Source organism: Sceloporus occidentalis, unplaced genomic scaffold (genome assembly GCF_023333645.1).
Source record: "Sceloporus occidentalis isolate IW3139 unplaced genomic scaffold, rSceOcc1.0.p SCAF_20, whole genome shotgun sequence".
In the NCBI taxonomy this organism is placed as follows: Eukaryota; Metazoa; Chordata; class Lepidosauria; order Squamata; family Phrynosomatidae; genus Sceloporus; species Sceloporus occidentalis.
In genome coordinates, this window is record NW_028317000.1 from 15848192 (window position 1) to 15865817 (window position 17626).

Sequence of the window (17626 nt, forward strand, 5' to 3'; positions counted from 1 at the left end):
GCATTTTAAGCATGCTGACAGATTGGGGTGGGATGGAAGTGGGAAAAGTAGGGTACGGAAAGGACAGGGCGACGGTGAAATGTGCCGGAGGCGAAGGAAGCAAGGGGGTGGTTTTTTAAAGTTGTCCCAGGATTAGAAATGGCCCCCTTTTCCATCTTTTTGCGAAACGCTTTGCAGGCTTTTGCAAAACCCAGCGCTGTCCATGGAGGCAGACTGAAGAGCATTGGAAGCTGGTGAGAAAAGTGGGAATAGTCTCTCTCTCACACTCACATATATACACACACACACACACACACACACAAAGACACACGGAGCAAGGGAAGCAAATGTTTCGCCAACTGTCTGCTGTGTGTTGTTGCTCTTGCGTGTGAGTGTTTTCTGCTGTTGCTATAGAAATCCTGACGGAGACGGGAGACCGGGGTGTGATGGCTAGAAAGGGAGAGAAACGCTGGAAACAGACCCGGTTGGCTTGCCTTACCTTCCAGTTTTGGGGCTTGTTTGGTTCAGTCTAAGCAGCCCAGACTAGAGTCCTCCTCCTTCGCCTGTACGAAATCGCAAATCAAAGCCGTCTAGCTGGTTGGGAAGCTGAGCAACTTCTGTGGGTCTGGGGACCCCATTTTCTACCATAAGATGCCACAGATGGCCCCCAATACCTCCCCCCCCAAAGTCCGCTTCTGGTTTCTAAAACAAGGTGTTTTGGGATGTTGAAGACCGCTGGGGCTGCCTTCAACCTATTCTAAAAGGGAATTGTTTCTCCCAGGAGAGAGAGCAAACCCTCTTTTGTGGCTCTGTGGGACTCTTGAACACATTCTGGCCTTGCGTGGCCACATGCGTTTTGGAGAGACGTGTTGGCGGGCACAGAGTCCAACCTATACCAACCTAGGGCTGGACGAGGGCATCTCTAGAGGTCCCTCTACATTCTGGGTATATTTCTTTCCAAGGGGATTGAATGGGGAGGGGACTGGGGTGTCTGCCCACCCTCTGCTCCCTTTCCCTGCCTTCCTTCCTCCCTCTTTCCTGGCCGCCCTTCATTTCTCCTTCACGGTCCTAGGAGATGCGTCCTTTGATCATCCGGAGCCTGGGCTGCAGATTCCCAGCTGCCTCCCCTCCTTCCTCAACCTCCAGCAGCCGCACAGCTAAGCTTGGCCTAGTTTCCCCCTCCTTCCAGCCTCTCCTTCCTTGGCTTCTGCAACTGGGGCATGAGCTGATTCGAAGCACACTCCTTGCAGCTCGGAAGCCAGACTAACGTTAAACTGGGCAGCTTCAACAGAGCGGTTTGGGGGGAAAGGGTCGAAAGCCCTTCAGTCATGGACTTGGGGGCTGAGGGTCTTCTTTGCTGCCAAAAGGCCTCCCAGCAAACCAAGGCTAGTCAAAAACCCAAAGGAGAAATAATTAACGTTTGCAGGGGAACCAAAAGCCAAAGCCCACACCCCAAAATGCTGTTCCCAGCCTGTTGCAAGCATAATCACCAGCTGCCAAAGCCTTGGACACGAGGGTGGGACCCTCTTCCAACCTCCCTGGGGCTGGGTTTAACTTCTGAGGCCTTCCTGGGGCCCACATTCCAGGGGCGGGTGGCTCCAAAGGCTCAGCACTTGGAGCTGGCTTCTGCTGGTCCACCATCTGTGGCTTTTCATGCGCTGAGAGCATGAAGTGGGAGAGAAACTGAGTGATTGACTGACTGGGTCATTGATTGGTAACTTCTTGATTAGACCCCTGCAGTGCATTCTGGGTGGGGCTGCCCTTGAAGACACCTTGGTGCAGCAAGTGGGATGCATGGCTCTCAGGGGAGATGGTTTGCACCCTGAGCCTCAGCCCCATTCTTGTCTTCTCTGGCACTACCATAGGGATTAAGTTGGCGCACCTTCCTGCTCTTTGCTCATGAGCATCCATGCCACATCTCTCCTCCTCCTCCTCGCTGGTGCGCAGCCGGGAGAATGCCGGAGCCACTTGCGGAGGGAGACCAGGTGTGATGGGCCACTGAGCATCAGCAAGGAAGAAGAGGAGGAATCATGCGAAGAGGAGGAATCAGCTCAAGAGAGAAGCTGAGGTCCTGAGGACCGCTCTCTCAAGAGCTTTGCTCAGCCTCCTCAATGACAATGTGATGCCGATGCGCAGGTGTTCCTTGCAGCCGAAAGACCAGTCGCTCCAGTTGCAGGTGGGACCTGGCCATCCCTGGCCTTTGCAGGGCAGGTTTGACTCCATTGCCGAGAGCAGCCATTCCCTTCCTGGGGGGGGGGGGGCATATATGTACATATGAAATGCTCTGGCTTTGTTTCCTTATGTTACCATTGATGCATGTTTCTGGAGCATAGGTTGCAATAAGATGTTCCCCACACAGGAGCATGTTTTGGCCAGAGTTACTTCTCACACAGAGGGGCAAACGCTACAAAAGTGGAAGGGAACAGAGGATAAAAAGCAACCTCCTAAGTTTTAGGAAACCTGGATTTTGAACTTGGTCCAGAGATGGAGGACTGGGGCGCCCCGCTCTCAGAGGGGCTTGCGGGGGATTTGCCCATCCAAGACTCTTCCTCTGTGGATGGAGGTGGCACCTTTGCCTTTGGGGCCCTGATGCCCGGTGCTGCCAACAATGCCATTCGTTAGGCGGCAAAACCTTCTTAAAATTAATGAACATAAGGTGGCCATGGTTGCCACGGAGACCACGCGTCGCCCTGGCAACTGCAGGGATGCAGAGACAGCAGAGTTTAATGAAGGGTCATGCTAAAGCAAACAGGGGAGAAGTGAGAACATGCTCCCTCCCACGGCAGAGAAAGCCAAGGTGGGAGAAGGCACATGGCGGATGATGGTGGAGATGATGCCGATGCCGCCCACGGGCAAATGGCAGCCTCAGTGGCACCCGGCGGCCTCCCCAACCCTCCTGTGCCACGTGGAGGAAGAGGATGGGGATGCCAGGGAGTTTGCTTCTCCTCTGGCATCTCTGCTAAGGCCCATGGTTGCATTGGGTGCCTTCAAGTCATTTCCAACTCATGGTGACCCTAAAGTGTCCCTATTGCATGGTCTTCTGGGGCTGAGAGTGTGCGACTCATGGTCTGGCAGGGATTTGAATCCTGGTCTTCAGAGGCATAATCCAATACTCAACCCGCCATCTGCATCTGATATTTCCCAGATGAAAACCGGGACACATCTGGCCAAGGAACAGCCTCCCACCTCAATGAGGTTTCCGAGGACAAGTTACTTTTGCACTTGGAACTGAGGACAAAGGGGGAAACTGCCAAGAGAAGCCTGGGCATTTTGAAAGCAGCTGGGGATGTGGAATGGCCCAGGATTAACCCAGGCCTTCTCTGCCAAAGTGGGTCTGTTGGAGGAATGGCAAAGTGGAAAGCGTGCAGAGGCCTCTCTTTGCCTCCTCCTTGCATTGGGTTTTATTTTGTCAGCTCCAGCGCAGCCTTGGCTCCGGTGCCCAGGGCTCCTCCGTCGTCGTCGTCGTCGCCATCGTCTCTCCAAAAGATGACTCATCCGCTGAGCCTGGCTGGCCAAGCCTGACTCCTCTGGGGGAGGCCAAGCAGCCATATTTCAACCCAGAGAACTGCGCCCTTGCCATGCACTTGGGATGTGACCGGCTTCTGGTGTCTGTCTGAGAAATCTGGAAAACGCCAGATGCTTCCAAGCAAAAGTTTCGCCAAATGGCCAAAGACTTCCAAATGGCTCTGCTCCTGTGCTATTTAGGGCTGGAGATCAATGGGGAAAGAGGATGATGCAAAGGGGGCAAAGGGAAGAAGGCAGGAGGAAAAAGAGAGGAAACCCTTGTGAGAGGGCAGCGGCCCTGACTTTGCAAGGCCTGAGCAAGGCAGGCAGTGCCATGAAACAACAAGACCCATTAGAAAACACGAAAATGCTTGCTAAGGTGGAAGAAAAGAGGAAGACTGTGTCAGGAACGTCTGGTGCACCTCAGACACTTCCAATGGACATTATACTCTTCGGATGTGCATTGTGCATTTTTGAGGCATGCCAGGCACTCCTGTTGTGTTCCTGGTCAGTGTCCGGAGGTGGGCAGAGGAGCACCTCAATGCACTTTGGTGCCCATGGAGCATCAGTTGCTCCGCCATTGTGAAACAGGTGTCCATAAAGAGTGACATCCCAGAAAGCCCTGGGTGAACCTGGACATTGCAAGATGATGTCATTTAGAAAGACCCTGGCTCCCATAACTGACTTTCAGCCAATGTTTCCCAGGCCTCGCTTTGCCAAGTCCAGGCGTCCCCAGCTTTTCCTAAACTGAGCTTATGGCCGATAACCGTAATGCTGCCGTTGGGCTTCCATGGCGTCACGGCGGCTCCACCAATGGCACTTGCTTCTGGCTTCTCTGGCCAGCTTTGGTTTCCGCTCTTGTTGCCTCGTTCTTTGGCGGTGGACATAAAAGTTTGCAAAGTCTGATGGCCAGGTCCATCCCTATAATTTAGGTGGCCGAGACCCAAAAATAGCCCAGAGAGCCACTGGATGCGGAGAGAAAATTTCAGGGGAAGAAGATGCCCTCCTTCCCTCTTTCTCTATGGCTGGGGAGGGCAGCGTCTTCGCCTGTTTTCCAATCTGCATTCAAAACAGGCTCTCCCATAGAGAAGGATGCCAACCTCCCCACTATATTACAGGGCAAGGAGACCACAGCCAGCGGCAGCTTCCTAAAATACCCAGCCCACATGGGCAACCCCTCCCTGCCACTCTGGCCCACATCTGGCCCAAGCATCTGGCCCTAAGTGGCCTCCCCTCCAATGAGTTGCTCCTCTGCCACCCAATTCCTCATGGAGCTTGGGCTCCTCTGAGGTTGGCAGCACATTGTTTGGCAGATGGGTGACTGAGAGGCCATATAAAAGTAAATTGGTAACACATTTGCAAAAGCACAGGCTGAGTCCCACTTATTATCCAAAATGCTTGGGATCAAAAGGGTTTTGGATTTGGGATTGTTTCAGATTTTGGAATATTTGCACGCGCGCACACACACATTTGTAATATATATATTTGTAAGGAGATGTCTCAGAGGTGGAACACAAGTCTATACATAAAATTCATCGGTTTAATATTCACCTTCAAGCTATGTGCATTGAAGGTGATTTTATAGATAACATTTTGCAGACTGGTGCGCATGAAACACAGTTTGCGTGTGCTGAAGCAAAGGTGTCACTATCTCAGCCACCCATGAAGATGATTTTGGGTTTTGGAAGGAGGATAGATCCTCAACCTGTGATCATCACCAAACCATGAGTAGTGACAATATGGTCTGTTCCAAGCAGTGTCTTTTTTAACACAATGCTCTTGTGGTCCTACCTATGGTCCCAGAGCACCTTTCAGCACTGGAGCCAGACTTGTTGTCACCGTTATTGTCATTGTCCATGCTTGCAGTAGGCTGTGCTTAGACCCCCGGGTGCCCTCTTTCAGTTGCTATTTGCTTGGATCTCTGCCCTGGTTTGCCCAGATGCCCTTGGAGCCCCTTCCTGCTGCCTGGGACCCCTCTGCCACTTCTGGATCTGGGGGTCCTGCCCTTGCCCCCTGCAGCCCCTGAGGCAAAGCCCTTAGAGGCCACATTACATAACCAGGGAGATGTTAATCAGGCCAGGAAAGCATGGCTCCCAGCCAGCCTTTGGCATTAACCGAGTGCAAAGGATTGTGAGTGTGCAATGCTCACACATTGGCAAAAGGGAGGCAGCTGGTCTGAAGGTGGGGCTGGGCGCCTGGACAAGGAAGGGCTCAGAGGAGGAAGCGGATTCTGCAAGTGCACTGAGAGGGAACCTGGGTGCGAGGCACGGCAACAGCGACCTCTTCCTTGCTCCATGCAAATGTCAAACACAATATTGATACTATGCTCTATGCGCTCTCTCCATTTAGTCAATTTAGAACAAATTTTAACCAGGATTAAACAATTTGCTAAGGTAACACAAACCAGCGAAAACCATTTCAGGCCACAGAAAGCCAAAGCTGCATTTGTGGATTGGGATGAAACCAATGAGGCCCCAAAGGTCGGATGAGTCCTCTTTGGAAACTCCATCCGGTTGCAAGGAAATTCATTTCCAAAAGGAGCAAAGTTGCAACAGTTTTCTTTTGGGTTCTGCTCCAAAGTTACATTTTAAGGCTGTTTTCAGGGGCTGTTTCCTAGTGCCATGCCTCGGTCTTTCTAGCCCCAAAGAACTTCCTCCCAGAAAAGGAAAGCAACTGAAAAGTAATGATCAAACAGTGGAGTGTGTTACTTTCCTAACAGTGCAGAAAATAATAATGGCAACAGTCTGCTTTTCTGAACCCTGTAGCGACTCATGGAGAATGTGTTAGCTTCCTAAAAAGTAACTTCCTTTTAAGAAAAAGTTACATTTTGGAAAAGGCCAAGCTCTGGACCTCTGCGTTGTCTCCATTTCCTCCATTTTCACAGCTTCCTCCTCCTTTCTCTCTTTCTCCCTGAAAAAACTAGGATTTGAGATGCCATCTGCAGATGAAAAAGAAACAAAGGCCACTGAAAACATACAATTTGAAGGTCCAGAGAAGGATGGACATTGGTCCGATCCCTCCGGCCATCATTTTAAACCCAAAAGCAATTCTTGATTCTTTCTTTATCCTTTTAAAAATGATTTTTATTATTCATCTGAAGAGAGGTTCAGTTTTCAGAGAGCTTGGGATTTCTCCAAAGACAATGCAGGAAAAGTGGAAGAATGAATGAGAAAAAGGAGGGAAGGAAGGAGAGTGATGCTCACCAAAAAAGGAGAGCTTGCAGAGGCGGAGGGAGAGAGACGGAGGGAAGGAGCATTCTTTCTCCGTGAGAGAGGACTTCTTAGAAATTAATAAATAAAGCCATTCCTTTGCAGCCTCTGATAAGCTGAGGCCCTTCTGGGACCATCCTCTCCGGAGGAAAAGTGTGGGAACGAGGGAGCGAAGAAGCCAGGGAGGTGGAGGAGAGGCCAAAGGGCACCAAAGGGAGACCCTGGCCTGGGTTCAAGGCAGCCACTGGGGGTCCCTCCATGGGGCCAGCCATGGGAAGGAACCGGGGGGTCCTGACACGGAGGAGCTCCTCCCCAGGACCAGACAGTGGGGGGGGCTTTTGTGTGGGAATGGGGCAAAGTGGAGGGATTGCAACTCCCAGCATCCCACACTGACTAGGGGCGGATGGGAGGTGCAATGCTGCACAGGCTTTAATGGCAGCTGCCTTTGAGGCAGCCACATCGGACGGACCCACCGTGAGCTTCCCCACCTGGATCTGGAAAGTTCCTTTTTTCTGCACTGCAGCTCCCAGAATCCTCCGCCATCCCTGGCCAATGTGCCCAGGAATGCTCTCTGCTCTGTGTGACAGATGGAATGGGTCTTTGTTGCATTGTGGTCTGAATGTGTGTGTGCTTCCTTTTTGGACTACATGTCCCACAAAGGGGAGCTCCTTTTTCAGACTACAACTCCCAGAATCAGTCAGGAAGCGTGCTGACCATGGATGATGGGAGCTTGTGTCCAGAACCAAAGCAAAGTCCTGCAAAGTTCTAGGTTTCTGGGTGTGGGAAACAAAGCCTGGCTCTCAGGGACTCTGTGTGCCCCCCAGATCTCTTCCTGTCCCCCCAACAACTGCCTCCGCCTGTCCCTTTAAACCCCCCTCCCGTCTCCCACGTGCCCCGTCTGGTTGTGCTGGAGACCATGACGCACTTCTGACGTCAATGGGGGCTGGGGGGGGGAGAGACGTAGTTTCATTTGCATTTAAAGGGCCAAGCTGTCTTGAGGGGGAGCAGATTACTTTGGAGGGGTGCACTTTGGAGGGTGCAAATAGGGAGAAGGAAAAGGAGGGGACCCAGTCTGGGAAAAGTGTGTGGAGTGCATCCCCGGTGGAGCCTTGCAAAAGTCTTTGGCTAGGCTCCCCATTGCAGCTGCCCATCAATGCCAGCAGTAAACAGGGTGTCCTTCCGCCATCATGGCCAGCCCCAAATAGTCCCTCTTCCTCCTCTTCTGTGGGGCCTGCAGGCTGGAGCAGAGGGGTCAGGAGGGGGGCTGCTTCTGTTGACCCTGGCCTGGCCTGCAAAAGCAGATGGCCTCCTCCTTCTGCTTTGCCAGGGCTGGGAGGGTGCCAACGTCCCCCTGCAGGCTCTGCTCCTCTGCCTTTATCACCTTCACAGCCCCAGATGGAGCACTTTGGGAGGGCTTTCTCCCCTTCCTCCTCCTCCTTGCTCTGCCCAAAAGAGAGCATCATCTCCAGCACCCAAAAGGAATGAAACCAAGACAAATAAAACTGAGTGCATGCACGAACATGCATTGCATGGGTTTCCAAGGGAAGAGGGCCAGTTTCCTTTTGCATCCATTGGAGCGTCTCTAAATACAAGGGCCCTTACAAGCAAACTCTTCTTTGCTGGCAGCCATTGCTGCTGTTGTTATCTGTCATCAAGCCAACTTCAAGTGTTGCCCGCCCTTTGAATGAACGATCTCCAGTATCCCATCATCCACTGCCCTGCCATTCAGGTCTTCCAAACTCCTGGCTCCACCTGTAATACAAACAGAAGGCTGGTTGTTGGTGCTTTGCTTTTGCCATGTGCAAAACAAGTCAGTTTCAACCCATGAGTTAGAATAATGCCCAAGACCCATAAAAAAGCAACACAGTGGGTCCTTGTTATCCGCTGGGGTTTGGTCCAAGACAACAGAATCTGTGGATGTCCATGTCCCATTAAATATAATGGCACAGCAAAATGGTGTTTCTTATACAAAATGGAAAATGAAGGTTTGCTATTTGGAAGTGATACTTTTTTGACTATTTCCAGTCCATGGATGCTTGCCTGCTTCCAGTCCTCACTGGCAGCTCAGGGAAAGGCTTCTTTCGTGGCTTCATTCCTGAGGCTTGGAAGGCTTGGGATGTGGATGAGGGACGGTCTGGATGGCAGCGTTGAAACCCAATGGTCCTATGAGCCGAATGCAGCCAAGGAAGGGGGCCTGGGTTCGATCCAGCAACCAGACCAGGGTCAGTGAAAGCTCCCATTGCCACGCATGGTTTGCGTGGGCAGGCTTTCCAGAGACCTTGGTCACCCAAACTGGAAAGTCATTATTATTATTATTATTATTATTATTATTATTTATACCCTGCCTTTCTCCCAGTAGAGGGACTCAAGGTGCACCCTGAAGCTGGAAGATGCCCTAAACAGTTGGAGGGACTCCCCCCAGGAAAGCATGGCTGCTGCCCTGAGTTTGCAAGACCTGAGCAGGCCTGGGGTGGGGGGGGCTCTCCTTCCAAGGGCTCTTTCCTAAGCCCCAGCCAACTTCAGGGTGGTTCATATACGCCCCCCCCCCCCCGCCTTGCAACTGTGGCCTGTCTCCTTGCAAATGGAAAGGAACCATATGTGCAATGTTTGCCAAATCTCCCCCGTTAAATGGAAAAAGATTTGTTTTCAAAAGGGGGGGGTGAACCCTACTTCTGCAACCCCCCTCCCTCCCTCCCAATTGAATGCCCTCCTGGGAGCCCCAGAACTGGAGCACCCCTTGGAGCCTTGGCTTGCCTTGGCCAGAGAGCGGAAGGATCTATGGAGCAGCTGCTGCAACCCAACATGGAGGCGCTCTCTCTCTTTTTTGTGTGGGGGGGAGGACTCTTCAGGGGCGGGGTCGTGCTTGGCCCCTCCCTCCCTCCCGTCCAGTCCCTGCCTCCCATTGGTCCGGGTGCCCTCTTTCCCTGCCTCCCCCAAAGGCCAGCCCCACCTTTGCCATTGCCTTGCCTTTGCCATTGCTGCTGCTTCTGGGCTGGGAGCCTTGGAGAGCCCCCTCCTTCCTTCCTTCCTTCCTTCCCTCTCTCTCTCTCTCTCTCTCTTTGGCTTCTGCTCCTCTCCATTAATTTATTTATTTTTAATTGTCGCCAGGAAGAGAGAGAGCTACACAAGGAAAGAAAGAAAGGAGGAAGGGAGGGAAGGAGGGAGGAAGAGAAAGCCAAAGACCTGAAGCTGGATTGCAAGACTGCTGTTGATTTGCAAGAACTTTACGCACAAAGGGTCCCTTTCTCCAGACAGAAAGAGACCGAGGAAAGCTCTCAGCGGAAGGCTCTTCTTTCCTTGGCCTGGCTTTGGGGAAAGGCCCTCGGCCTTTTTAACTCCCTTTTGCCCCCTTTTGGGGGACTGAGTCTCTTGTTTTTGGGGCGCAAGGAGAGCAGGAGGAGAGAGGTGAGTGCCAGGGGGGCATCGCTGGGGCTGGCACTTTGGGGGGCTTGCTTTCTGGGGGGGGATTTGTATAGAAAACGGGGGCTGTTTGGGGGGAAAATTGGAGGGATATATATATATATATATATATCTATCTATCTATCTATCTATCTATCTATCTCTAGCAAGCTCTCTGGGAGAGAGGAAGGAAGGGGGAAGAAAATGGAGAAGGGCTCTTTGCAGCCCATCCTGGCACAGCTGTGTTTTCTTCTTCTTCCTCCAAAACAAACCATCAAAATGGTGCAGATGAAGGAAAGCAAAAGGGGGAGGGAGAATGGGGGGCTTTGGGGGGAAGGAAAGAGATGGAGGCAGAGGAGGCTCTGTTTGCAAGCCCTGAAGCTGAAGAAGGGCTGATCCATTTTGTGTTGATGGGAGGAGACTGGATGTTGAAGGGGCAGAGAAGAAAAAGGCCCAAGGACTAGTCGAATAGATATATAGATATATAGATATATAGATATGGCTTTGTGTGTGTTTTGAAGTCTGGTGATGGAGCATTCAGGGTGCAAGCCCCTTCATGATGCTGGAAGGTTTGGGGTTTTTGGAGGGGATCAAGTGTTGTGATGTCCCTGCAAAGAGGGGAAAGGGTCCCCAAAGTCTGGCAAGGACATGAAACTCCCAAGTCTTGCTGGGGGCTTTGGGGACCTCCTGCAGTGGAGCCCTGAGGACTGGCCAGAGAGGGGCCCAAGGTCCAGGGAGAGCCACTTTGGGGGTTGGGGATGCTGGGGGTAAGAGTTGGTGCATCTCTGAAGGGGGTCCAGAAGGGTCTTTTGGGAACTGGAAGCCAGGTGTTCACCCTCCATCTCTTGGGCTCCTGGAAGTGGGCCACACCCTTTGGATCCCAGTCCCTAGAAGTGGAGGGGACCCCCATTTAGTCCAGCCTTGGTCCCCCCCCCCCATTTCCATCAGGGGAGAGTCGAGGCCTGGAGAGACAGGAAACCCAACCCTAAGGGTGCCTGCTCCCAAATGGGCTCCTGGGTTTGGGGGTCTGTCGGAAGAGTGCCCTCGGAATTGCCCAAAGCAACTGCCCCAGGATTTCCAGCCCTGGGTCGCTTGGATGGCTGGGAAGGGGGTCCTGGGGTTGTGTTTTTGGGGGGCAGCAGAGGGAAAGGCAGGGCAGGTGGATGGGGCCTCTGGCAGCAGTGTCCCCTCCTGTTGCAAAAGCAGGCGTGTGTCTTGTGCGTTGTGTGTCTTCCTTGTCAGCTGTCACAGTGGAGCAACCCATCAGGAGACTGGCCTCTCAGTCTGTCGAAGGAGGGCTTTGGGCCCAGCATCTCTATGGATGGATTGGGGTTTGTTTTCGGAGGTCGGGGGTCCCTGCGACTCCTGGTTTGTCTTTCACGCAGGTCAAGCCTCTTTGAGTATTTAGGAGACTCATGGCATGAATTCAGGGTCTTAATATTCTACTAGGAAGCAGAAGGCCTTGAAGCTGCGCTAAGCCTCTGCTTGGGATGGGTCCCTTCTTGGCCTGGGGCTGTGCAGACTCCGCACGGGGCACAATCCGAAGCCTTCTGCATCCCCTGGAAACCTCCTGGGTTTCTATGCTGTTCAACACTGTCCTGGTCACAATTCCCATTTCTTGGTGGCCTTTTTGTGTGACGAAAAGTCTTCTGGAGTTGTGTTGATGTGGCCTGCCATCCCATTGACTGAGGGTGACCATGTTGCTTTCTCCCCATGTGCTGGCATTGGAAGAGGCCATAGTCAATGGGGTTTATGGAAATGATGCCCATTGGAGAGGGAAGCATGCGTGCGAATTATGCAGCCCAGGTGGCGGCAGGGGACACGGGACCAAGTGTGTGTTGGAAAGACTGATAACTTTTAATACTATCCCCGTTGTTGTTGTTGTTGTTGTTGTTGTTGTGTGCCTTGAAGTCCTATCAGACTTATGGTGACCCTGTCCTGATGTTTCCTTGGCGAGTTTCTTCAGAGAGGGTTTGCCATTGCCATCCTCTGAGGCTGAGAGAGAGTGACTCACCCAAAGTCACCCAGTGGACTTCGTGGCTAAGCCAGGATTCGAACCCTGGCCTTCCTTGGGAGCCATTTCAGTCCCCTTGTTTCTGTGACCTCTTTTGGTTCATGCGCTTGCACTTATATGTGCAACCTTGTGGCTGTTGTCTGTACAGATTTCGGCTTTTGGCTTTGCTGTCTGCCTTTGCACCCTCCCTTGTGTTGGCGTTGTTTTGGGTGTGACTTTAGGGGACACATGCCACCCACAAACCCCCTTTTCACTCTCACATCCAGTTCCTCCTTTCGTCCCTTTCCTCCTGACCTTCCTTGCCCTTTAAAAAGAAAAAACATTGCAAGCCTTGATCTGTTGACGCTTGGCCTGGTAGGGACCTTAATGTAAAAGTGTGCATCTTGACCCTTCTTGGATGTTGCCCAGCCGCATGTGTCCTTATTTCCTTGGGAAGGGTTGGAGGGCATGGGTTCAGGTGTGTTAACCTCTCCCTTTACAAACCCTGAGCCTCATGCTATGCTCCGTAGATGGGAGGCAGCATCATTACATCTGGCTGATGTCCGCCCTTCCAGGCTGCACCCAAACATTTTTACTAAGGAGGAAGTCTAACTTTTAAGACTTCGAAGGATGTCTGGGTGCCCCCAATATTTGTACCAAATTCCAGCTTTCTGGGCGGCCTGTCATTTGGGGGACATCAGCCTGAATCCTGTTGTTAGTCCTAGACCCAGAGGCTTTGCATTTGCTTGACTCGCCATCCAACACTGGAGTCAGGATGGATCCATCCTGCTGTCTCTATGGATGGATTTCTGTGTTTCTGGGCAAATGGTTCAGATTTTTAGGCAAAGCATGAAGCCCACTGACTTACGGTATATTTTTCAATCTCCTCTTTTGCAAAGGATTTTTAAAAAGTTCAGTTTTCATACCCCCCCCCCCCCCACGCAAAAAAACCCAACCCCTTCTTAACCAGGCCACATTCATGGGATTTACGTCATGGGGAAATGGTTGCCCCAGAGGTGTGTTTATGGGGGAGTCTCCCAAAATAAGAACTTTATCATCCCAATGAAAGGGTCCTGTGTCCCTCAAAGTTCAACTTCTATCGAAAAGCTAGAATTTTCCTTTGGTCCCCAAACATCAAGTATTAAATGCCCCTGTTAACCTGTTTTGGTTTTGCACTCAAGCCTTTGCTCTCTCCTTTATCTCTCCTTCTGCATACATTAATGCCAGTGCGCTCAACTTTTGGGCCATTGTGCAACTGTGGCATTCGGTTCAAGCTTGAGAAAGGTGGAGTTATGCATTTGTGGTGCCTTTGAATATGGCCAGGTGTTGTTGTTGTGTGTGTGTTGTTGTGGTGCATAATGATGTGCAAGAAGCATTTAGTTGCTTACCCTCACCATACTCCCAACAAGGTGGTGCAGCGCAACCGAGGTGTGACTTGGTAAACATAACGTTACCTTATGCTGCGTTGTTGTTGTTGCTATATACATTTATATCTCATTAATGAGTTTCAAGGTGGCTACGGATGTATTTAGGGTTAGGGTCCCTTGTGTCCCATGGCTGGTTGTTGTCCTCCAGTGCCCTGAATAGTTTGAGGTTGGGGGAGACATGGAGGGGCCCCCCATACTGCCCTTCTCAGGGGTCTCTTTATCTCTTAGAAAGCCTTACTTTCTGGCACAATCTAGGGCAGCAGAGGAGACCATGCCACCCTCCAGACATTGTGGGACTGCAATGCCTACCCACCTGGGCTGTGATGTGGAATATGGGGCCTGCAGTCATCCAGGGGCTGCATGATTTCCCAGCCCTGGTTGGTAGCATTTCCATGTCTTTCTGTTGAGTCTGATTATGAAGATGATCCACTGGATCTCTCTGAGTGACCTCCTTAGCAATAGCTGGAAGGATGCCAGGCTGAGTTGGCCCTGAGCCCCTGACTGGGATTGAACTGGCAACCTTGTGGTTTGTGAGTGAGTGAGTGAGGGGCAGCAGTGCTGGCATGGAGCCCCTGTGCCCCCAGGGCCCCTACTCCCCCGTAGATCCACTTGGGCCTTAAGGGCGTCTGGAGAGGGCCTCCAAGGGCTTCTCCTTTGGGCCTTAAGAAGCATGCCCCCCACAATGCAAGGGTTGCCCCCATCCTCAAAGCAGCTTTGAAAGCAAGCGGATGGCTTTGCTGTGGCTCCCGGACTGGGGCTGGGTGACCAACTGATTAGGCTTAAGCCAGGCGGAGGAGCGGCTAAGCCGCCGGGGCCAAATGCCTTGCCAGACCTCAGCTGCTTTGCACGCACCCAAAGAGGCATCGCCAAAGCTGAGCTGCCAAGAACCAAGGGAAGGGAAGACGCTGAGCCCTATATTGGGAGAAAGGCAGGATATATAAGTGAATAAAGTATGAATAGTTGTGTGCTAAACACAGTGGATGGAAAAATCACAAATGGACACATGAGTTTTGCAGATTCCCCTTCCGCTCTGGAACTGGCATCTCTGTGGGAACCCTTCCTTTGTAATCTGGCATCTCCAGGTGATGTCATGGGACTGCAGTTCCCAGCAGCCACAGCCTGGGAGTTGGAGTCCATCCACATTTGGAGGGCTGCTCTTTCTCCTTCCCTTTGCGGCCCTCTTTGCTTTTTGATGCCCACTTTATCTGATGGGCGGCTTTTCGTCTGCCGTGTCGACGTTTGAGAATCCAAACCATGGTTAGGCCCCACCATGGTTTGGCGTTTCGCCACCGCTCTTGTGGCTTCCAAGAGCACCTTTGGATCTCTTATTTAGAGATGACTTGTTTTAAATAACACACAAAGATGCATAACTGATGTGTTTGTATGGGTTTCTTTTTTTAATGTTGATTTTAATGATTTCTAAGCCACCATCACTCCCCCCTATAAGAAGCTTATTATTAATTTGCCAATTTGGATTTGGTTTCATCTGGCGCTGTTTTTAATTACCTTTTTAACGGCTCCATTTTCTCTTAATATCAAATGGAATCAAAGCCCATTGCTGAGTTTGTGATTTTATTTCGTGGTTTTTGCGTGTCTGCAGAGGGCAGGACCTGAACTCGGACCTCTGGGTTGAGAAATTTGGGGCTGACTCGTTCTTTCTGGAAGGAAGTCGCTCTCAAACGTGAGCAAAGTTTTGGAACAACGATAACCGCTTTTGCTTCTTTTGCCTACTTTTGCACTCCATTTCTGCACATTTTGGGGGATTAAGGCTGTTTCTTTCCTTTAAGTGCAAGGGAACATCTGTTTCTGGTGTGACTTGTTCATTAAATGATGGCGGTGTTGCACCAAGGTTTCTGCCTTTTTGCTCACCACAAGCGCAGCCTCGAACCCAGGACTGGAGGGATTCGACTGCTCAGATTTAATTACAGTCGCCCCTGAAAGTCTGCGGACTTAATCCACGGACTTGAAAATATGCCAAGGGGTGACCACCATTAACCTTAATGGGGCAAGCACCCCGCACGCATGTGCCCCATCTAAGCCTATGGGGCTTGAATATGCATACCTACCTAAAGAATAGGAAGCTTTTCTTCTTGTAAGAGCTGTTCAACGGTGGAACAGATTACCTTGGACTAGGATTCTCCTTCTTTGGAGGCCGTCTTTAAGCAGAGGCTGGATGGCCGTCTGTCAATGGGGATGCTTTGACTGAGAGTTCCTGCATGGCAGAAGAATGGGGTTGGACTGGATCAGAGCCCTTCTTGGGGTCTCTTCTGACTCTGTTAGACTATGTATTCCAGCACGGAAGAATGGAGTTCAGCTATAAGGTCCTTGGGGTCTCTTCTGACTCTAGGATGGCAGGAATGCATAGGATGGCGAGTAAAGACGTTTTGGGGCTGCCTTTTAGGATGATAAGGGCTGGGTTTTTAAATGTTGTCCTACATGAATTTTAATGGTTTGCATTTTTAACACGTTACGTTTTAATTTATAACTGTTTTAACTCTTAAAATTGTTTAATTGGTTTCTAAATTTTATATTTATATATATTTTAATATAGTTGTAAAACTGTGCCGATTTATACTCGGGGTTCGCCGCCTTGAGTCCCTATATTGGGAGGAAGGCGGGATATAAGAAAATAATAATAATAATAATAATAATAATAATAATAATAATAATAATAATATCAGTTTCCGCTTGACCTGGAAAGGGACGCTAGAGCCCTGGACCGGCTTTAAAGGAGAGTCTCCTGACGTTGGAGCCTTCCTCTTAACCCCGGTTGGCGGCCTTTTCCCAGGTCAACTCACCCATCGCTGATTTTATTGGCGGCACACCTTCTGTGCGCTGGCGCCTTGGAAAGGGCTGACGGAGGAGCCTTGGGTTCAAACGCCTCAAAGGTCTGGAGGCCCTCCTGGTTTGAGGGCATTTTGTTGGAGGCGTCCTCCAGCCTCTGCCTCCCTCTCTTTGCTGAAAAGCGCCTCGTCCTAATTGCGAACCTTGACTTCTTTTACAGGCTGTAAAATGCTCCTCTGCCGCGAGGCGCTCGGCTCCAGCTGCTTCCGACGGCGTTCGTCCCGAAAGGAGGAAACCGATTGGATCTGAAGCCCTACGGAAAAGAGCAAGGCGGGTTTCAAGGTACGGGTTTTGCATCATGGCTGGTCATCTGCCGTCTCTTCTTGTTGTTTTCCTTTGCAAGAATTAATGCAGAATCCACAAGGCCCAGATCATGTCCTAACTTTGGGAAGACATTGCAAGATTGATTGATTGACTGACTGGTGGGCACACTCCTGGTGCCTGTGTGTGTGGGAATGTGCTTTAGTGGCCTGTCTGCTTTGGTGGCATTTTCTCAGGCAAGGCATCCTCGGAGGGGCTTCTGCCAGTTCCTTCCTCTGAAATAGAGCCTCCAGCACCCATAATAAATAAAATAAATACAGTAACTTTATTTATATACCGCCCTTCGAAACATCAGGGCAGTTAACAGCAATATTCAATACAATTTATAAAAACAATACCATTAAAACAGTAATAAAAGAACTTGTGCCAGATCACAAACAACTGACAGAAAGGGGAAGAGGACTCTCAGGGCAAAGAATCAGGGGTAAGCCTGCTTGAAAAAGAATGTTTTTAGCCCCTTCTTAAATTGGGCCAGGGAGGGTGCTGAACGGAGCTCAATGGGCAGTGAGTTCCAGAGGGTGGGGGCCGAGGTGGAAAAGGCCCTTCTAGTGGTGTTAACCGATCTAGCCTCCGGAACTCATAACAAATGCTGCCCGGTGGATCTGAGTGTGCGGGGCGGATTGTACGGAGAGAGGCGGTCCTTTAAGTACCCTGGGCCCAAGCCATTTAGGGCTTTATTCCAGGTGAAAATGTGCATCCTCTTTTTTTCTCCATTTCTTAGCGGCTTCATAGGATTTGTTACCCTTCTCCTCCTTTCCAGTCGGGAGCACCCATTCATTTTGGGGTGCGTGGATGGGGTTGCCCCAAATCTCTCTCTCTTAAGGGCAGTGCAGAAAAGGGCAATTTCAGCTGGCTTTGCTCCTGGTGGCATGGCAAACATCGCCATCCAAAGTTTTCCTTTTCCACCCTTCAAGGGATGGGAGGTTGCTCTGGTTTTCATCCTGGCAAAT

The 17626-nt window shown here is 51.0% G+C and overlaps 1 protein-coding gene across 5 annotated transcripts in view; it reads left to right on the plus strand.

Annotated features, from left to right (window-relative positions):
* The first annotated feature begins 9836 nt into the window (after positions 1–9836).
* The window catches only part of MEF2D (myocyte enhancer factor 2D), a 58052-nt gene continuing 50262 nt past the window's right edge, over positions 9837–17626 (plus strand). For all 5 annotated transcript variants that reach the window (XM_089482832.1, XM_089482826.1, XM_089482830.1 and 2 more), the window contains exons 1-2: positions 9837–10097; positions 16516–16637. The gene's annotated coding sequence lies outside the window, so the exon portion shown is untranslated. The remainder of the gene's footprint in view (positions 10098–16515; positions 16638–17626) is intronic.